This window comes from Haliaeetus albicilla, chromosome 2 (assembly GCF_947461875.1).
Source record: "Haliaeetus albicilla chromosome 2, bHalAlb1.1, whole genome shotgun sequence".
Classification (NCBI taxonomy): Eukaryota; Metazoa; Chordata; class Aves; order Accipitriformes; family Accipitridae; genus Haliaeetus; species Haliaeetus albicilla.
Genome location: NC_091484.1, coordinates 20,069,327 through 20,092,922, shown reverse-complemented (window position 1 = coordinate 20,092,922; position 23,596 = coordinate 20,069,327). Strand labels below are relative to the sequence as shown.

Below are 23,596 nucleotides of genomic sequence, written 5' to 3'. Positions count from 1 at the left end.
GTTTCACTGTAAAGCTGTGGTTGAACTGGCAGCAATGTATAAAAAAATACAGCCAAATATTAGCTAAATGGATACAGAGAGGTGGAGAGCTTGGTTTATATCACCAAATAGATGTTATCATGTAATGATGACCAAAAAAATTTTACAACAAAGGAACAAATTTTAAACAGTGAAGTTGCATGGTTTGTATATTAAAATAAGCTGTGAACCTAAACAAACAGTTTAAAAACCTAACAAGGGCCTCATCCTGCAAATTTCTAATGGTATTTCAGTCCAATGGGATCTACGGATGGCCAGAAAATCAAGACAGACCCATTAAATCCTACTTCTGCAAACATTAATATACAGTGAAGTTCAATGGGTAAAATCAAGGGTTTGCTAACTCCAGTGGGAACATTGCATTGCTTCAGTAAAGGCAGGATTTCATCCTATTAAAGACCACTACTCTCAGTGTGATCAGTCATATGCACCTAGTAGGAAAAAAGCATTTGCAGCATGTTAGATATGAGGTGATGAGTGTAGTTTTAGAAATCAACAATAAATGCACAAATCAGTGCCTCCCAGAAAGTACACAGTAAAACACATCCCCTAAATCAGGCTCATCTCATATTTATATTTTATTATAATAATGAAAAACAATAAACATGTTGACAAACATCTTAAATGGGTTAATAAAAACAAATCCAACACATAATATAGATATTTTTCCATCTGTATAGACAAAGCCATTCCAGCAAATTCTATTCCAACACCTTTAACAATAAAAGTATCAATATCAAACAAATCAGCAAGCCAGTCAAGACAGTGAAGTTCTAAGCTAAATTCCAAGCAATTAAACTTGCCTACCCAATCCCACTAGCAATTTTGGCACTTCTGCTTTATACTGAACCACCTGAGGAAATTTCCAAACTCCCCATTCAGGTTGAGCTAGCATATAATTTTAAGTGATCAGAAAACATTGTGGTTGCTAACGTCGTCTCTGGGAGTAACAGTAAGACTCAGAATGATTAAATTAAAATAATACACCCTGGAAACAAATTCTAAACATAGCAACCAAAGAAAATGGATTGCAGGCTAATTAGAAGCTCAAACGTAACTAGAACACTAATTTCAGGACATCTCTCATTAAAATTACTTTTCTATTTTGAAACACTTTATAGAATTTCTCTTGTCGTGGTTTCAGCCCAGCCGGTAACAAAGGACCACGCAGCCGCTCGCTCACTCCTCCCGCCCCCCTCCGGTGGGATGGGGGGAAGACGGAGGAGAGGAAAAAAAACAAACCTGGAACCTCGAGGGTTGAGATAAAGGCAGTTTACTGGGACAACACAAAGAAATTACAACAACAACAACGGTACTAATGAAAAAGTATACAAAAAGAGTGATGCACAGTGCAACTGCTCACCACCCGGAGCCCGACGCTCCGACGCTTCCCCCCACCGAAAGTCGAGACCACCCCCCGGCCCGCTCCCCATATATATACTGAGCATGATGTCACATGGTATGGAATAGCTCCTTGGCTAGTTCAGGTCAGCTGCCCCGGCTATGCCCCCCACCTCCCAGGTTCCTGTAAAAATTAACTCTATCCCAGCTGAACCCAGGACATTATCCACCCCTTATTCTATACCATCTACATCATGCCCGGATCTTACATTTTCCAATCAATCACCACCACTTTTCTTGTCTTATATATAAGTATATGGACCCCCTCCCCCCTGCACACACACACACACACACAAATGGTATTCCTTTAGCCTATGGGCTATCCCTTTACTGTGTCCATCGATTTTATTTAGTCCATGACTTTGGGGCTCCATCTGTTGTAACAGTTCTTCAGGATAAGAGAGATGGTGTGAGATGTTGGGTTGTTGTATGCTGCCTCTGGAACTTGTGGCTAGTACATTTGGTGCAACTCACGCGCTTGGTCTGCAGGTCGAAGATGTTGATCTTGAGGAAATTGCTGGGTGCCAGTTCAAGTTCTATCACTGTTGTACTTGGCTCAGTTTCAAAGTCCATCCTGCAGTCATTTGGGTAATTCTGACAGTAATACCCTTGATATGGCATATAGACACTATAGATACAATGACATGCATTGGCAGGGTATTTAGCAGTTAGGTATCATACAGCCCAATTCACTGGCTATTCTCTCCCAAGATCAAATCTCCCTGAGGTACACATCGAACTTCCCCATCCTTCTGCATCACCCACCAGGTGTACCCAGGTCCCTGAGCAAAAACAACCCCTTGAATGGGTTTGCCTCTGCTTGAGGGAGGACTAACCCAGACTGTCTTCCCTAACATACTCCTCATGCGCCCTACAGGGACTTTATCGCCTTCTACACTATGTGGAAGTCTTGGTTGGGCGGGGCCAGCCCAACTGGCAGATTCTCTAGCATTAACTAACCAGGTGGCTTTTGTTAAATGTGTATCCCAATCTTTGAAAGTTCCACCCCCCATTGCTCTCAATGTAGTTTTCAGCAGCCCATTGTATCGTTCGATTTTTTCAGAGGCCGGTGCGTGATAAGGGATGTGATATACCCACTCAATGCCATGTTCTTTGGCCCAGGTGTCTACGAGGTTGTTTCGGAAGTGAGTCCCGTTGTCCGACTCGATTCTTTCTGGGGTGCCGTGTTGCCATAAAACTTTCTCTTCAAGGCCCAGGATAGTGTTCTGGGCAGTGGCATGGGACAGAGGGTATGTTTCCAGCCATCCAGTGGTTGCTTCCACCATTGTAAGCACATGGCACTTGCCTTGGCGGGTTCGTGGGAGTGTGATATAGTCAATCTGCCAGGCCTCCCACTGTTTATATTTCAGTCATGGCCCTCCATGCGACAGGGGTTTTAGCCGCTTGGCTTGCTTAATTGCAGCACACGTTTCACATTCGTGGATGACCTGTGCGATAGTGTCCATGGTCAAGTTCACCCCTCGATCTCAAGCCCATCTATATGTTGCATCTCTTCCCTGACGGCCTGAGGTATCGTGGGCCCACTGAGCCATAAATAGCTCACCCCTACGTTGCCAGTCCAGGTCCACCTGAGACACTTCAATCTTGGCGGCCTGATCTGCCTGCTGGTTGTTTTGATGTTCTTCAGTGGCCCGACTCTTGGGTACATGAGCATCTATGTGACGTACTTTTACCACTAGCTTCTCTATCCGAACACCGATATCTTGCCACAGTGCGGCAGCCCAGATGGGTTTACCTCTGCACTGCCAGTTGCCCTTCTTCCATTGCTGTAGCCATCCCCATAGGGCATTTGCCACCATCCATGAGTCAGTATAGATATAGAGCACTGGCCACTTCTCTCTTTCAGCAATGTCTAACGCTAGCTGGATGGCTTTCACCTCTGCAAACTGACTTGATTCACCTTCTCCTTCAGCAGTTTCTGCAACTTGTCATGTAGGACTCCATACAGCAGCCTTCCACCTCCGATGTTTTCCCACAATGCGACAGGACCCATCAGTGAACAGGGCATATTGCCTCTCATTTTCTGGCAGTTTATTATACAGCGGGGCCTCTTCAGCCCGTGTCACCTCTTCCTCTGGCGACATTCCAAAATCTTTGCCTTCTGGCCAGTCGATGATCACTTCTAAAATTCCTGGGCGACTGGGGTTTCCTGTGCGAGCTCGTTGTGCGATCAGTGCGACCCACTTACTCCATGTGACATCAGTCGCGTGATGTGTAGAGGACACTTTCCCTTTGAACATCCAGCCCAGCACTGGCAGTCGGGGTGCTAAGAGGAGCTGTGTCTCAGTACCAACCACTTCTGAGGCGGCTCGAACTCCTTCATATGCTGCCAATATCTCTTTTTCAGTTGGAGTATAGCGAGCCTCGGATCCTCGATATCCCCGACTCCAAAACCCCAGGGGTCGGCCTCGGGTCTCTCCAGGTGCTTTCTGCCAAAGGCTCCAGGTAGGGCCATTCTCCCCAGCTGCAGTGTAGAGCACATTTTTAACATCTGGTCCTGTCTGGACTGGCCCAAGAGCTATTGCATGAATAATCTCCCGCTTAATTTGTTCAAAGGCTTGTCGTTGCTCAGGCCCCCATTTAAAATCGTTCTTCTTCCGGGTAACTTGGTAGAGAGGACTTACAATTTGACTGTAATTTGGAATATGCATTCTCCAAAAGCCCACAACACCTAAGAAAGCCTGTGTTTCCTTTTTATTAGTCGGTGAGGACATAGCTGCTATTTTGTTGATCACGTCCGCAGGGATCTGACGATGCCCATCTTGCCATTTTACTCCTAAGAACTGGATCTCCTGTGCAGGTCCCTTGACCTTACTTTCTTTTATGGCAAAACCAGCCTTCAAAAGGATTTGGATTATTTTCTTCCCTTTCTCAAAAACTTCTTCTGCTGTGTTGCCCCATACAATGATGTCATCAATGTACTGCAGGTGCTCTGGAGCTTCACCTTTTTCTAGTGTAGCCTGGATCAGTCCATGGCAAATGGTGGGGCTATGTTTCCACCCCTGGGGCAGTCGATTCCAGGTGTACTGGACGCCCCTCCAAGTGGAAGCAAACTGTGGCTTGCACTCCACTGCCAAAGGAATGGAGAAAAATGCATTAGCAATGTCAGTTGTAGCATACCATTTGGCTGCCTTTGACTCCAGTTCATACTGAAGCTCTAACATATCTGGCACAGCAGCACTCAGCGGTGGCGTGATTTCATTCAGGCCACGATAATCTACTGTTAGTCTCCAATCCCCATTAGATTTCCGCACAGGCCATATGGGACTATTAAAGGGTGAGTGAGTCTTGCTGATCACTCCTTGGCTCTCCAATTGGCAAATCAGCTTATGGATGGGGATCAGGGAGTCTCAGTTGGTGCGATATTGCCGCCGGTGCACCATTGTGGTAGCAATTGGCACCTGTTGTTTTTCAACCTTCAGCAACCCCACAACCGAAGGGTCTTGGGAGAGACCAGGCAGGGTAGACAGCTGTTCAATCTCCTCCGTCTCCAATGCAGCTATACTAAAGGCCCAACGGTACTCTTTTGGGTCCTTGAAATACGCCCTCCCGAGATAATCTATACCAAGGATGCATGGGGCCTCTGGGCCAGTTGCAATGGGGTGTTTATGGCACTCATTCCCGGTTAGACTCATTTCAGCTTCCAATACGGTTAGCTCTTGGGATCCCTCTGTCACACCAGAGATACAGATGGGTTCTGCCCCTTTATAACTTGATGGCATTAGGGTACATTGTGCACCAGTGTCTACTAGAGCCTTATATTCCTGTGGGTCTGACGTGCCAGGCCATTGAATCCACTCTGTCCAGTAGACTCGGTTGTCCCTCTCCTCCACCTGGTTGGAGGCAGGGCCCCTCTAATCCTGGTTAGAATATCCGTTACTCACTTTTTGCACACGTGAATCAGAAGTCCCTTCAAGAGGATCAGAAATGAGATCAGCCCTTCTACTGCGTCTGGGGGACTGCTCACGGGAAACTGGAGCAGCAGTTTTCCAAGAAGAAGTCTCTTTTCTGGTTGCTTTTTCTCGCAACTCCTGTACCCATGCATCCAAGACTGAGGTAGGTTTTCCATCCCACTTCCTCATGTCCTCTCCATGGTCACCCAGGTAAAACCACAGGTTAGCCCGTCGTGTGTACTTTCTCTCCTCTCTCGGGCAGAGGAACGCTTACTCCCAATAACTGTGATGCGGGCCTGTACAGGTGAGGAGGAGGACATATCCACTTTGAATTGCTGGAACTCTCGGGACAATTCCTCTACAGCTGAGACACAGGCCCATAGGGAGGAAGAGAGACTTCCTTTGTATTGCCAGAGTTGGACAGCCAGTTAGTCCACCATTTGTCCATAGCCTTCCTTCCAGGACATTACTGCCAATGAGTTGGCATAGGTTGGTGGTGCACTTCGTAGAAACTTCCACAACATCGGTTGTGTGCATTGGATTTCATCTGGACCTGTGGGTGACTGCCCATTTTCTGGATCATTATAAATCACCTCCAGCACAGCTAATTCCCTCAGGTACTGGATACCTCTCTCCATGGTGGTCCACTTGCCTTGGTGACATGTAACTTCATCCCTGAAGAGGTATCTTTCCTTTACACCTAACAGAAGTCGCCTCCAGAGGCTGAGGACTTGTGTTTTTCTCCCAATCGCCTTGTCGATGCCCCCTTCCCTAGACAGAGATCCCAACTGCTTGGCTTCCCTACCCTCTAATTCCAAACTACTGGCCCCATTATCCCAGCATCGGAGCAGCCAAGTAACAATGTGCTCACCTCGATGGCAGCTAAAATCTTTTCGCATGTCACGCAACTCACTCAGGGATAGAGATCGGGTGATTATTTCAGGTTCTGCCTCTTCCTCCTGTTCTCGCGATGACCCTGGTTCATCTTCATCTCTCACTAAGCGAACTGATTTCTTTGTGTGTTTCTTTTTCTGTACAGGGGCGACTGATACTGGCACAGGTTGGTTCTCTGGTTTAGCTGCAGTATCTGTTACCAGGGTAGGGGCAGCCACGGTGTCTGTTGTCGGGGTAGGGACAGCCACGGTGCATGTTGTCCTGTTTTCCATCTTTTCCCCCTTTTCCCCCTGAGGGTGCTGCATAATATCAAGCAGTGTTTGGTAAATACTGGCCAGGGCCCAGCACAGTGCAGCAAGTTGTATGTCTTTGGAATAGCCACAGCATTTTTCTTTCAAATATTCTACCACTTCATGAGGGTTCTGTAGTTGTTCGGGAGTGAACTTCCAAGCCACTGGAGGCGAGAAGTTCTCTAGATACCTGCCCATATACTCCCTCATGCCGTGCCACCCATGAATATCCAGCTTTGGGGCAGATCTCTGGGTGGTACTCTTAAAAGAGCCTTTTTGTAGCCCTAAACAAGACCTGAAACATATTCAGGGGGCATAGCACTAACAGCACACTGGCTTGCGCATCCCAAGGATATTCAAAATTCTCGAAAGCTGTTGTAATTAGTCGGAAGGAGAAAAGGGAGGTGAACGGAAGGGGGGAAGGGAAGTATCCCCCCCAACTTCCCCATGGATTGGGTGTAATTACCAATAAAATCCGACAGAAGGTGCCCAAAGTATGGAAATTATATCACTGCCTCATACAGATACCAGCTTAACCTCATGACCAGTCATGTAATCATTTCACAAGTCGACATTGCCCAGTACAGCAAAATGATAATCCCAATCACTCTCCCAGAGATGAGATACGCAACTACAGGCAATATATAGAGCATATAGGAACTTACAAAACGCCACCATGTAAACAAATGAATCAACATTGTGACTAACATCTATTTATCTAACATAAGAAATGCGTATGACAAATTTGTTTCAACACACTCTGGCCAGATCTGTCGTTATCTCAACCCTTCGTGCCCCACGTTGGGCGCCAAAAAGGACTGCCGTGGTTTCAGCCCAGCCGGTAACAAAGCACCACGCAGCCGCTCGCTCACTCCTCCCGCCCCCCTCCGGTGAGACAGGGGAGAGACGGAGGAGAGAAAAGAAAAAAAAACCCTGGAACCTCGAGGGTTGAGATAAAGGCAGTTTACTGGGACAACACAAAGAAATTACAACAACAACAACGGTACTAATGAAAGAGTATACAAAAAGAGTGATGCACAGTGCAACTGCTCACTACCCGGAGCCCGACGCTCCGACGCTTCCCCCCACCGAAAGTCGAGACCACCCCCCGGCCCGCTCCCCATATATATACTGAGCATGATGTCACATGGTATGGAATAGCTCCTTGGCTAGTTCAGGTCAGCTGCCCCGGCTATGCCCCCCACCTCCCAGGTTCCTGTAAAAATTAACTCTATCCCAGCTGAACCCAGGACACTCTATGGTTAGCAAAATCTTGAAAACATGTGCCAGTATATTTGGAAATAAAATTGGCTTCTCAAGTCAAAGTGCAAAGGTCACAAAACATCTGAATTGCTTGCTTGAATACCTTGTCTTTGAATTACAAGTTTTCCATAATTTCTTCTATTTTTTGTTCTAAGACATAACCATTTCAAAACAAAAGGACGATCATGATGAAATGCAGGTTTTATAAAACTCAGTCAAAAACACATTCTGTATAAAACTTCAAGAGAATTCCGCAAAGAGATTGGAGTTCACTATAGTTTACTGGATTTACTAGCAAAAAAAAAAAAAAAAGAAAGATGGTTTCAAGAGTCATTTACTGAAAGTAAAAATTCATTGTTCATGCAAGGTGCCACAATGGTTTCATACAAAGTAGACTCTTGCATTCCTCCACAGATGAAGTACAGCACAGACCACAATAATGCTTGCTCCACAACACCCCCCAGCAAATAACCTTTACAAACTTGAGCTGCACCCTACTTCATATGATATTCAACTTCTATGCTAACAGTTATTGCCATACAGGTGCAATTTTCTCTGATGCAGATTTCATTTTATGGGAGCAAGACAAGTATTGATAGACTAAAAATATCCTACTGCCAAGTCGCACAGCAGCTAGACTTAACCTAACAAAGAAGCAGCAAAGAGCTTATCATATTCCTGCCTGGAACCCTCCATCTATACAAAAAGAAAGAAAATAAAAAAGGAACCACCTGAAGTAACATTACAGTGTATTCAACAGCAGCTCTTCAGGTGGTATCAAAAGAACATATATTTTTAGGTCACCGAATTCGTTGTGCTGCAGATAATGGCCAATGATGCTCATTCTTCTGCACACCTGGAACTGCACCTTCTAACTCTCTTCTCTCAAAATGCCAAATTAAGAAAATTCCCACCTGAAATACCCTGCTAATTCACAAGCACAAAGCCCACAGGAACAGAATCAGGTGCAGTTTTCTTTACATGCATACCTGCCCTAGCCACACAATAAACTCAGGCAGTGCATTCTGCCAGTTAAGCCTAGGAGTTAGAACTTAAAACTGAAATAAAAAAATAAAACCAATATAAGCAAATATTCATCCCCCAAACTGGTTCATCTTAAGTTCAAAATAAGACCAGCTGCAAAACTAGTAATTATTTTAGTGCATAAAAATTATTTTATCACAGGATTATTCTGGTGAAGTAAGTATGTCTCACCACAGGCTATGGTTTGGTGTCCAGTATAGTAAATGCCAACATTATATATGCATGTAAATATTTACAGGATTGGGGCTTTACTATTAATCATAACATCCTTTGTTGTTCTCCTGCTGCACTTCTAAATATAACTGAAGTTATATGGCTTTCTAAAATTCATTCCAAAATACATTATTTAATGATGCACTTATAATCTCTTAGCCTTTGAGAAATGTCATGAAAAAAAGAGTTCAAAATCAGCAGTATAGGCAAAAGTCCTTCACCTATGGCTTTGGAAATATGACTTTTTCCCTACTTTCAGTAGGGCAACTGCTAACTCCACTCATATCCCACATTGCTGTTGTTTTCCTTAAAATAAATGAAAAGACAGAAGGGTTAACAAACAGATTAAAGAAACTCCTTCCAATATGTTCAGCACCAATTCTCTACTGAAAGAACAGCTGTGTGGCAAACTTGCCAATTTTTGAGATGAACACATTTTTCACCTAGCCTCACTACCTATGTACCCTGGTGTGCTGACAGAAAAGCAAGACAGTTCAGGCCACCTAGAATTAAAGGGGGAACAATCTCTCACCTTCAAAAAGCCTTTGGAGACACACTCAAAAAGATTCAAAGTTCAATTCAAGTCTACTTCCTAGAAGAAAGCCATTTTTTCCATAAAGGAAAAAAGTGTTAAACAGCCTACTATCAAATGCACAAGAATTAATGCATTTATATTGCAGCCTTCCATGCAAACATTTCATTCCTCAACTTCTCCTTTATTCTAACAGGCAGCTGAGTCTATGGAGGAGATGGGACAAGATGTGTAATGTCTGTTTTAAGTCCTGCTGACCTAGACTAAGATTCCCACTGGGGCTGCTAGAAGTAGGGGAGCAGAGGAAAAAGCAAGTGTCAGGTACTCTTCAGTGTCTGAAATGTGATAACTAACCTTGTAACTTTCTTTGTTTTAAATCTAGAAAAATCTCATTGCCTGAGCAGAAGTCTATGGATAGTTCTACCGTGTAATATTTGGATTAACAAATAGTACCCTCAATGACATAGAGCAGGAAAAGAGCTCGTTTTTCAACACTAATATATAACCACACACAAACGCGCCCCACTAAATTATTAACAAATGCTCTTACCGATTTTGGCTAAGATAGGCTTTCTGATAAGAAAAGATTTTCCTTTCAAAAAAAGCTCAATTTAAACACTTGTCTTGTTCCCCTGATGTACAGCTGAAGGTCATGCCCTGGTTCTGTCAAATCTAATAGTTTTAACTTAGTTTCAACCATTACTGGTTGTAACAAGATGTATTCAAAAGTGTGTTTATGTTTGCTTTATTCTATTGCATCAAAGTTAGGAAAACACATCTGGGTACCGTACATTGTAGCCACACTGCAGACCAAAAATCCAGATAAACGTTTTGTCTAGAGAGATGACTAAATAAGTTGGCCAAATATCAGAACAAATTCACTTTGATGTTTCAAGTTGGTGGAGCTCAGAAACATGACCTAAGTTATACAGTTACATCCCCTGAAAGAGTAGCAACCATCTCTTCCTTTAGCATCTGCTGAGAGGAAAAAAAAAAAAAAAGCAGCATTCGTTATGAATGATGGCACAACTTAACATGAATAAAATCATAGGAACCTAAAGAAAAACATTTGTCTACTTTCACTCATATTCATGAATAGTTCATATTCATACCTTTTTTAGGACCACCTCCAGTGCTTGCCTCCACCGTTACCAAAAATGCCTTGGAGTCTGCTTAGGAGCCCATAGAGAAGGATGGCATTTGAGATTCACATTGCAGGTGCACACAGCTAAACTCAGACTGCATGGACAGGTTCCACGTAAGCAATTCCCTCAGAGTGATATGGAACCACTTGTCAAAAATTAATGATGAAAATATATAAAAATAGATAAAACTTCATATGAGGTGTAGAACTAACTGAACTCCATTGATCACATAAGAAAGCAGACAGCTGGCACGTTAAATGATAGGACTGGAAAGAATTACTGAGCACCATTCCTGTGGGAAGTAGTACTAAAGAAAACCTGCTGTGCAATGAGAATATGAACCAAACATTCTGTCCTTTTCTAAATGGAAAATTCCTAAGGGAAAATATAAAAGAAAAACCGTTTCCCAAAGGAAATAACTCCATTGCAAAGCTTACCGTTAAAGGAACTGGAGGAAGAAATGTCTTCTACCCTCACGAAGCAAAGAAACTATGAAGAACCAGGAAGATATGCAGCCTTGCTTTCTTTTGGAGCAAATACAACATAGCTGTTTAAAAGAGAGTGAGATCCACAAAGACAAATTCTAACATGAGGTGGCTAGTTTCCCTTAATTTCCTCTATAAACTGTGGAGGGACCACTGCCTTTTTCTTTTTTTTTTTTACCGTAGAATGTATCTAACTTTCAGTGCCTCTGACTCCAGAAGATCCTTCTTTCTCTCCATTGACTACAGAGGAAATCTAACTTCTCTAGAGGAAAACCGCTTTTGTGAATCTCGCTCACCCATAGCATAACAAAGCAAACCCAATCTATTCAAGAGACATGCATAAATGATCCTTTAGCAGTAAATACTGTAATAAAATATATGAGAAATAGTATTAAAGGACAATTTCATCTCATTAGAGTCAATCTTCATTATCAATAAGTACCTTTCCCTGAACTTTATTGAAATAAGCAACTGAATAACAGACTTTAAACAAGATGTTGCTATGCACTTAAGTACTCCAGTATAGATGTATTCTTGTGCCTCACCATACTGTACATCAGGACCCCCTTAAAATTTCTCCCTCCTCTATACAGTTTGTCTTTCTTCTTCCTTAAAAACAGCTATAAAAGTTGGAGAACATTAAAAATTTTAATTTTTACAATATCGGCTATCCTTAATACAGAATTTGTAGGCATGAGTTAGTGATCATTCTGTAAGTACTAACAAGACAGGCCAAGAGTAAAATTTTTGCAACATATATGCTTATGAATGGCATTTTTTCCACAGTGTTCACAATACTTCAAGACAGAAGTAAAATATAGAGAACAGCCAATTTCATGTGATCAGAGTGGTTTTCCAGATTTCCATTAAAACTAAAGTACTGAATTCAAGGGAACGTTTTGAAAAATAGTAACTTAACACTGCACTGAGTATTGAAGGATCTTGTTTGAATTTTTTATATTTACAAGTTAACAAAGCATAGTAACCAATTTTGTAATTTATATACTGGTAATTTCCCACACAGACACACTTTGGTAATTCTACATAAGGGGCATTTCCAGCCTTTCACTACCATCTGGAGCTATTTCCATTACTTTCTACAGGGAAGTCTTTCAGTTAAAGGCACAGGTTCTTTCCCACATCACAGACAAAGATAACTATACACACGCTGAGGTTTCCTCAGCTAGCAGTTTGACTCCCTCTGTACATACTCAGTTGACAAAGCTTTAACTACCTTTTTTTACAGCAACTGTACTTCACTTACTCGATTAGCATTCTTCATCTCAGTAGAATAACTGAACTGCCAACATAAAGAGCCATGGCAGGTGAAGTAGTTTCAAAAATATATTAACAACCTGTATCCCTGAGTTATGTGTTTGTGAAAATCTCACTCTTCTTCAAAAGTATGCATCCAGAAAGAAGCTCTCATTGCTTTATTCTGTAGCAAAAAATAAAGCTATCCCCAAGACTGTCAGGTCACTTGGCACTACGTTAAGCCTCTAACAGCCACTTAAGGCAGAGAATAGAGCAATGACTACATCGCACCACTTACCAGCCGTCCTGTTGTGGACATCAGAGACACACCTCAAGTAACTCCTTAGGATCAAATACAAAGCTATCTACAATGTAGTTACGTTCCATTTTCCACAACTCCTGTTTGCCGGGGACAGTCCATCTCCTGTAAATGACTACAGAAATCTACCTTTCCTCCCTTTACCCACTTCTCTTCAATGTACCCTTGAAGGATAATAGGTGTCTTGAGGTGTGTACACATCAAGGCATGAATCGTCAGTGTCAAACTCAGGTCTTCACCTGACAGCAAAAGCATAACGTCCAAAGTAAAGTGAAAAAGGAAAATAGGAATAAATAAACAGTTCCAAGCAGGTTACACAGTGGTATTCACCATAACCTTTTCTTCCGCATAGTAGCACAATACTAAAGACACAAAATTCCCAACACTCTCCCTCACTGTGAATAATAACATGTTTTAAATCTGCAAAAGCAGCCAAGAAAGCTGTCCACAGACAAATTAACCACAGACATTTTAGTTCCCTTAAGAACAAAATTTTAGTACATTTGGCTTTGGATTCATGATCTATACAACTCAAAAGTTAAATAATTCTGGCTATAAGTAAACCCAAGCTTTACCTAGAAACTGTTAAGAATATTTATTTTCCCATTGAAACAAGCCATCCCAACCTAAGTCTATATACCACATACTTCTGTATAAAATGTAAAATACAGTTTAAAAACAAGCAACACAAATCCAAAGCAAACCAGTATCCTTTATTTGGGACTCAGTTGGTTAAAGCATCAGGTTTAAGAAAGGATCGATGAGAGAGTTGTTGTTTGGACCCTTGGGGGCCCATCCACAGAAAACAAAGTTCCACTACTTCAACTGACATATGAACAAGGACAGCATGTAAACACAATACCATATTGAAGTTATTTTGTTTTCCATTTTCTGTGCCACAGATAAGACATATTCCTAGTATTAAAAAAAGCTACAGGTAAACAAAATTTTGTGATAGAGGCAAGTGATTTTAAAATACCGTCAAAATGGTTATTCTCTGTTTGAACCTGAAGTTTCATCATGTCCTGGGTTCAGCTGGGATAGAGTTAATTTTTTTTTTACAGGAACCTGGGAGGTGGGGGGCATAGCCGGGGCAGCTGACCTGAACTGGCCAAGGAGCTATTCCATACCATGTGACATCATGCTCAGTATATATATGGGGAGCGGGCCGGGGGGTGGTCTCGACTTTCGGTGGGGGGAAGCGTCGGAGCGTCGGGCTCCGGGTAGTGAGCAGTTGCACTGTGCATCACTCTTTTTGTATACTCTTTCATTAGTACCGTTGTTGTTGTTGTAATTTCTTTGTGTTGTCCCAGTAAACTGCCTTTATCTCAACCCTCGAGGTTCCAGGGTTTTTTTTTCTTTTCTCTCCTCCGTCTCTCCCCTGTCTCACCGGAGGGGGGCGGGAGGAGTGAGCGAGCGGCTGCGTGGTGCTTTGTTACCGGCTGGGCTGAAACCACGACACATCACAAGCAATAGTATGCTGAATTCACATAGCAAGCAAGTTTTGAAACAGAATACTATACATTGTAGACTCAACTACAATATGCATCTATACTATAAAAAACAAAAGTATTACAAGTAAGACTTAAAAACTACAGTTGAGAACACACCTCACATGCCTCTGTGTCCTGGTTTCAGGACTGAGAGTCACAGTGCTTACGTGCCAAGTTATACACAAAAAGGCCTATATGTTCATTAGAAAGTCTCACTGATGTGGTCAACACTAGGGCAAAATGAACCACAAGTTGGGGAAAAAAAATCATTGTATCCTGCAGTCATCTATTCTAGTATGTCCTGAACACTGTAAAATTCATTAATTTTAAGAAAATTTCTTAAATACAGAATATGTAGGTCAAACTTCATAGTCTTATTTTTTTTCACAAATCTAAAAACATGGATTTTTGCTCCACAGTTGTTCTATAGTAAGTCTGTAAAAAATTAAATGTTGACCAATTATAAAAAATAAAATTGTCTCTACATTAATAAAGCCAGAAATTTTCCTTAAGTCAGAGAAAGCTTTCTCACTGACTTCAGCATAACTGAGATTTTAGACAAGGAATCAAATGCAAAATGTAAACAAGCTAGTAAAATACATTTCCTCCAATATATAATCCTAATTCTTAACAATATAATTATATAATAATAATATAAAAATATACTAAATACATGTAATTCTTAAGATATAATTCTATTCTTAAATAGCAATTTTCTGTATGTAGATAAAACATATTCAGCCTCTATCACTCATAACAATATTCACAGAAACAGAAAAACTGAAACTGCCCTAAACTTTAGCAAAAAGCTACCCCGATGTAATAATTCACTTGAAAAAAAGTAGCTCCACATTAAATGAAGAAAATTCTTTCCCCCAAAGTTAACATTTAGCATTTTCAACATTCAAAGATCACTACCATTATCAGGAGTTATTATCAGAGTACTGATGGACAAAATCCCTTTCAAAATGGCAAGGGGGTACTTCTGTCAGTAATTATCCCTGCTAATTGGAAACTGCCCTCTTTAATTTAGTCTCTTCTAGTGAATGCTCCTCTTATCTGTTTTTCTCCATGTGATATCAGCCAGTGCCTCTCTCAATTCACCTGCTGCTTCATTTAACAGTCTTACCCCTCCATAATCACTTGTTTTCTTTTCAAATATCTTCCAATTTTCAACATGTTTCAACTGGGCGTTTCTCAATTTATTTATTTCTTATCAATCTATTAAAATATTGCAAAGATTTTTTTTTTTTGGTCACTTGATGTAACTTCTAATGGTAGATGAGTTAGGAGCATACCTTATGTGTGACAGGACATCAAGATACTTTCAGCTTTGATGACCGTGTTTCACAGATGACATACAGACTTTACAAAAAGGTATCACCTGAACCTGTAATCCACCTACAGTTCTTTGAAAAGCATTGTAGTTTTAGCCCCCTGTCCTTTATCTTCAGGTACCCCCAATCTTCCCTGTCTTTTTGTGGTGATTTTGCAAAACAATATCCATAATGAACAGTAGAAATGGGAGGCAAACTATGCAGAATTAACAACAATGGTAGTTACAAAACAGAATCCTGAACATACAGCTTTTTCCTTAACCACTGCATAATAAAATTCAATAGCATATAATCAATAAGGAGTTTTATGGAAACGGAACATAAATTACTTTTTTAATAATTTAAACTAAACATATAATTAAAGGAATACAAATAAAAATCTCATATCTTTCCATAAACTGTATCAACTATTATTGATTATATTACGCTCCTTCATAACTTTCTAACACAACTCCGTTTCAGCCATTCCATTATTTTACCCAAGATTAATGTCAGGCCAACATCCTTACACTACCTCAGCCTTCCTTTAATTCATTTGAACATCAGCTTTACCCAGTTTTCTGGAACCACCCTGCTTTGTCACTTCTTATTAACCTTACTTGTAGAGGGAATTGTTTGTCCAAACCTTTAAAATTCTTAAATATGAGCTAAACTGAGGATTTTTAAAGGTTTATAGTAATGTTTAATATTCTCCTTAGTGACTACTGGAAACTATTACATCATTTGATCAGAACACAACTTTTCCCTTCAGATCAATGAAGAATATATATTCAATATTTCTGCTTCTTGAAGATACTATGTCACATCACAGCTGCAAAAAAAATAATCCATAAAACAACAATTCTAATGGAAAAAGGTGTCTAATATGAATGCAACAGTCTCAGGTAAGTAGAACTTTTCAGATTCTTGAAGATTTAAATGCAAAATAATACTCTGACATCCTTGTTTGCAGAACGGCCCCCTCATACTGACCCTTATATGTACATTTCAAAATCCATCAGAAGAAAGCTGGAGGAAAAATATGCTATTAACTAATTAACTTAAAAACGCAGGGGATCAAGCAGGTTTCTTCTCTATTGTGCTGTGGTCTTTTATCCCTATCTTCTGTTCTCAATCTGACTGATACTGCTTCAAGCCACATAAATACCTCTGCAGGAAAGAAAACCCACACCTCCACTAAACTTATGCTTAGAGCTTTTCCTTTAATCTGTGTCACAAATGTAACTACAACTGAAATAGTTGTTAATTTTATAATTTCTATTTCCTTCCATTCCTCTCTGCTTTAAAAGCATCTGATGCCGCAAGTTCAATAAGCAAAATATCAGCACATTTGCTTTGTTAACCCAATAAAGTCATTACAACTCATTTTTTAAGAGTTCATTTTAGATACACAGAAAATGTATGTTTTATTAGCAGTGTGTTCTTAGACTTCATATGATGAGAAAACTACCTCAGTATATATACAGATATTTTAGTATGTAAACACTTTGTGAAATGTGTTTGAAAGCACCAGTGGCATTTATGATTATAATGCTGATGTGTTTGTCAATTTGCTACAAGATGATTATACCATCAAATAAGGTCTTGGGTGGCTGTAATTAAACTTTCCACTATATTTTACCTTATTCAAACTTCCGATTACATTACAAAAGCTTCATGTAAACTGGAAGCACGCAGGCAGTTAAGTTTCACCATAATACAATATCACTCAATAGGTGTTTGCTTCTCAGTAAGGGTCAGATTTTGCTTATAATCTATGGCCCTCTAAATTGGCTGGGACACTAGTTTTACTCAGGATTTGTCATGGGAGTTAAGATATGCAGTATTCAACCACTAAGCATTCCTGGATTCTATTCTCCACAGCTAGGGAGAATACTGAGTAGGATATTTCTAGAATAGGATATTTTGAGAGAGAGAGAATTTGTATATTCTCTATATATATGGAGAATATGTATATTCTATATATAATATAGAAAAGGATATTTTTAGGGACTCAGCTTCACTGCTGAAAACTATTCTCTCAAGAAAGCAATCATTATTTGAGTAACTGTCAGGCAAAACATGAGACTTCTCTGTCTGGTCCTATTCCTAGTCATTTTTAGGAGTCGAACAAGTAAAGAGCTTTTCCCTATAACCCATTACAACTACTTTTATTGATGTTCAAGTAATTGGTGATGTAGCAATAGGCACCAATATACCTGTCAAAACAATTACCTGAATAAGATCCCTATAATTGAAAGGCTAATACATTAACCCATGGTGCCATGTGCTATGTGGGTAGCAAGAAAAGCTTATGCTTTCTTAACGTCTTCACTGCTTTCTTTCCAACCTTATTCTGATTGCTTGGCAGCCCATGAAATTATTTTAATGTAGAATTGCCCTATTTTAAAAATAAATTGGGCTCTTTTATCCATAATATATTGCTTTAGTTCAAGAACTAATAGAAAAATCAAGAACAGTAAACTCCCATCACTTTTTTCATATTACTGCTAGAACATTGTAGTCTAAACTTTTTCTCATTATAACACAATTTGTAATTGCTTTAGAATGTATTAGTTGAGTAGTCTTTAATTTGAATCATTGATCCAGCTAATCTTTACTCTGGTTTGTTATATTTTGTACATCTTAGATAAGGGTCTTCTGTTAATAAAAGGTATACTTTGATTCTGCTTAAGCTCACTTAAATTATCATAGCGCCAAATTATAGTGCCAAGACTTAAGGGCAGTTTTAGGACTTCATTTCCTTAAGTGGTATCAGCTCCTTATCAAAAATTTTGCATACAAACTTAATTAAAACATGACAGCAAACAAAGAATGAGTTGATTTAAAATGCAAATATAAAACATATCCAAAGTACAAAGCACAAAATGTACACCACTATAGGCTATATACTAAAGTACAACTCTTCATCAGATTATTTAAGTGTGCAGCAAAGAGGTTTTTTTGCAAATAGGTCAGAATCTGTACAACTCCTTAGAAAAAGTTGTGATCATAAAGGCCAATTTTACAAGCAACGGTCCTCCAGGCCCATGAGGTTAATGTGAACGGCAAATACATTCCTAACAGCATAAGATGACCTTTATTGTTTCTAATTGGGCTTCTATGTCTTCTTCAAGCCAGTGAAAATTCTGTCTCATTAAACTGACAAACTTTTTACAGCCACCTGGTTCCGACAAAGAGGAACACATCCATGTGAGAAATACCAGTGAACTTCAAATAGTACATTGTGCACTTTGACCTCTGAAGTCAAATGTACATGCAAATAAAGCCTTGAAATGGTTCAAGAAAGCAACTTTTACTGCTGCATATTAAAATGCAAATTGCAGGAGATTAGTCTAATAACTCACAATTGGTGACCTTAAAATAATTTGCTTCTAATCCCCACTTAATTTAAAACTAAATATTTTAATAAACTGACTCTTTACCAACCATTTTCCCCATCAACAATTTTTCCCCTTAACATCTATACTATTTTTCACAGTGTTGATTTGATGATATTTTCCCTTCAATGGAAATTAAGCAAGGGTTGCCCCTGTACTACCAAAGAAACAGAATACTTTTGGACTGAATTCTTTTCTCTATGCATTTAGCTGCCTTCACACTTTCAGAACAAGCCTTACTACTTTCTTTTTAAACTTTCTCTCATCTAAAGAATTTGATTTAGTAGAAATGTTACAAGCTCTTTGCATCTCAGGGGGAGAAGAACATAATGTCACTGGGCATTTTCCTCTTTCTCCTAGTTAGTACTATTAAGACCTTTTTAATGAGTATTTTAACAAGTATACTCTTGATTCTGCACCTTTATCTTATCAACAAGCTCTGCTCCCCATGGAAATAAACAATAGAAGACTAACTTGACATCTTTAACAAAGCCTCTGTCCTTCAAAGACACTGGGATGAAGGAACAGTTTAATTAAGATAGGAAAAGAAGCTGCCAATCAAATTTTAAAACACCATTCATTAGATGGGTTAATAGATAAAAAGAGTGCCACAATTTCTGGAATCCAATCTCTTTCACTGCTGCAAGCAATACCTCACTGAACATGAACTGCTAAAAGGATTGACATAATATATTTTGGGGGAGGGAAGGGTTAGAAATGTTCACATATTCCAGTGAATCACTCTGTCATAATGCTTGCAAAGTAACACTGGTGTGTTCCCCTTGGGCAAACACCTGTTTACAAATTGGGACATATCATTAAAAGTGACTTCTCCTTTTATGCTCTACGCCAAATTCAGTGCAACTTATTTGGGTTATGCCAGACCAGCATTCCATTCCCATGTTCTGGACAATTAATTGCAACCTTCAGTTTGACTACTTATCTAAGGTATCTAAAACAGTGCCTGAAAACATGGAAAGACACAGGAACAGCTTTCAGACTTTCCACCTAAAGAAATGGTGCAACTAGCTTAGTTAACACAAACACACCCTCGAAACCTATGAATGAATGAGGCAAATTATTAACTCACAAAGTGTACAGCACTTCTCATTTATCCATTGATGATGTCATACAAGTTTATAGAGGAACCTTTCTTAAATACTAGAAGATAAACAAACATGTCAGCACACTGTGGAGAAAACACTCTACTCTGAAAATCACTCAATGGACTAAAAAACCACCTTTGGTCATCAATAGCACTTTTGCCAAATTCAGGTATGCAAATTTTTTGCAGAGAATTATATTTTGTAGGTTTTGCTGAAAATTAACCAACTCTAAGAAATAATTAAAAAGTAAGACAACAATGTATCTATTGCTTTGAACACCATCACTAAAAGTCACATGTGCAAAATCAGAAACCTAAATCTGTAATAAGTAGGCTACTTAAGTACCATATATTGATGTTCAAATACACCAAATCTCTTCCAGTAATTTTGGAGGATACAAATACCCTAAACAGCTGAAAGTTCATTGTTATTTTAGGTACCTAAATAAGGTGGAGAAACCTACAGTAGAGTATGGAAATTTGAAAGTGTAAAGACAGGTACTTTTAATGTAAAAAAAAAAATATTCACCCATCTGACATTTATTACTGTACATTCTCATTTTTATTATTGCCATCAGTCACCCCTTCTTTTGATTGTGCTGTATAACTGTACATAACAGTGGTTAGAAAAAACACTACAAAAATTGATGGAATGTTATAAATGCACACTGTTTTAGTTGTAGCGGACCACATCCTCGTAACTAGGCAGATGTTTGCTTTCTGCTAACACAGCGTAAATGCATACCATCTAAGACAAAATGGGGTTAACTTCCTACATCGCTTGCTCCAGTATCAGAGACTTCAAAGCAGCAAAGCCAGCGCTGTGCCTGTAAGCTGCCCAACCTGTCTGTACCATCCCAGTGAGCACAGCACACTCTGCCTTGTACCCGCTGTACTGCCTCACGCAGAGCCTGTGAGCTGCTCTACAGCACACAAAGCCCGCAAGTAGTCCCAGCTGCCATGATCTACATGTGTTCCAGAAGATGTCTGGGACATGCTGGCGTGTCATCCCCACACACTACTTTCGAGGGGGTGCTGAAGCCTCTCTTTAAAAGTAATATGGACACAGGGTCTATAACATATACATGACAGTTCCCTGTGTGTTTCAAAAATATTTCATCATAATACTCAAATTAGGGAAATATTTACCTTATATATTAAGCCTGTAACAAAAAAATTATTGCTTGAGTTGTGAGACTACCAAAAGGAAGGATACATCTATTAACAAACTTACTTCTATGGAATTATGAGTAGTTTCAAAAGATTCCCATTCTTCACATCCCTTTCTCCACCCTAGACAAACTAAAAAATTTACATGTCACCCTGTCCTGGTTTCAGCTGGGATAGAGTTAACTGTCTTCCTAGTAGCTGGTACAGTGCTATGTTTTGAGTTCAGTATGAGAAGAATGTTGATAACACTGATGTTTTCAGTTGTTGCTCAGTAGTGTTTAGACTAAAGTCAAGGATTTTCAGCTTCTCATGCCCAGCCAGCGAGAAAGCTGGAGGGGCACAAGAAGTTGGCACAGGACACAGCCAGGGCACCTGACCCAAAGTGGCCAACAGGGTATTCCATACCATGGGACGTCCCATTTAGTATAGGAACTGGGAAGTGGGGGTGGGGAATCGCCGCTCGGGGACTAGCTGGGTGTTGGTCGGCGGGTGGTGAGCAATTACACTGTGCATCATTTGTACATTCCAATCCTTTCATTATTACTGTTGTCATTTTATTAGTGTTATCATTATCATTATTAGTTTCTTCTTTTCTGTTCTATTAAACCATTCTTACCTCAACCCACAAGTTTTACTTCTTTTCCTGATTTTCTCCCCCATCCCACTGGGGGGGGGGGAGTGAATGAGCGGCTGCGTGGTGCTTAGTTGCTGGCTGGCGTTAAACCACGACACACCCTTACTTTATGGAAGTACAACACTATGACTGGTTGGTCCTATTGCCTCCATAGTATTTTTGAAAAGGTACAGATAAGAAATACATTTATGAAAACTATATCAAAGTATTACAGCAACCAGGACTCTTCTTGCTCATTATTTCAGATAGTCATCTTATTTCACGAGAATGGCCAACTAACAGTTTACCTGGAAAACTGACATAACCAATGCATTAGAGTTACACAGGCAGCTGGGATTATCCCATCACTCTAGAAACCTTGACACAGAAGTTCAGTTGCTGCTGCAGCTTACTCAAAGTCAGATAACCTGTCTCAACTCTTATTACTTAAGATGGGTTAGTTTCAAAAGATATGATATCTAGCTGAATCAAATTAACATCTCGACATTCACTTATCTGAAGGCTGATCCAGCTGTCTAAGTCTGAGCTTTTAAAACTGAGCTAAAATATTTCAAGGCCAGGGGAGGTTTTTGAGACAGTATTATAGGCCTGTGTAAGGATATGTGAGGAAAGCCTCCCTTATTCTGGGTAGAGATGGCACATCTACCTCAAGTGACTAAATTCTCCTAACTTACAGCCACTCAGCAGAAAGTTAACACTCTCTCAAATGAGACACTGTATCTGATCATGGAAGACCTTCTAAAACATCTCAATGCAAAGTATAATTCTGTAGTCCAAAATTTTGTGTATATTGAGCACTTTATAGTTGTAGTACATTAGGATTGATCATATATGAAACCAGAATTAAAGCATGTAAAGGGGAGCCTGAGTGGCAACTTTTAATGCCAGGATAGGTACCACTCCAGCATATATCCATGCACTATGCATTAGTTCTTCTTAGACTACCTCTGCATCACAAATCAGAAGGATAAATAAATAAAAGGATGATCTTTCATATTAGAAAAAAGTGTTTGCTATTTGAAATTTAAATTAGAGACTAAAGGTTCTTAGCTGAGTTCTTACCTTATCTGAAGGTCACTTGGTTTTGTCCTTAACCTCAACCTCCTGACACTGCATCTTTTAAGCTTATTAGACACAGATGTCTACCACTACCCTCTTTTAAAACTAAGTACTATTGCAAGGATGTAGACTCTTCTTTGTAAGACCTGCTTAACAGTTGAAATCCATTAATTTAAATCCACCACTGAGCATCTGAACAATATTGCTTCCCTCTTGTAACTCTGACCTGAATATTACAGAAAACATTTCACCTTGTTTTCTGGTAGCTACTTAACCACATTAGAAGAAGGAGGAAATCACTTGCACTTAAATTTTGTTTTGGTAGCTCTAATCATTAAACAATAGCTGCACTTTCAGAAACCATGGGAATTAGCGAACCTTTGAGGAATGTACCACTTGGGGAATGAAATTCCAGTAGTAAATGCCATTCGGGAGTGTCCTCAGAGATTATCAGTAAATTGCCTAGACATAAGAAAGAATCCAGAAGGTAACTAAATGGTCTGTCCTGAATTTCACATTTTCATTAGTCACCTGCAGCATGGAATAAAAAAACATACCCAGACACCAACGCACACCACCACATAATGAGGGCATACCAAAGAACAGGATTAAACTTTCAAATCCT

At 39.9% G+C, this 23,596-nt stretch overlaps 1 protein-coding gene across 2 annotated transcripts in view; it reads right to left on the bottom strand.

Moving 5' to 3' along the window:
• Positions 1 to 23,596, bottom strand: part of BBS9 (Bardet-Biedl syndrome 9) — a 334,638-nt gene that overhangs the window by 192,250 nt on the left and 118,792 nt on the right. The window lies entirely within an intron of this gene.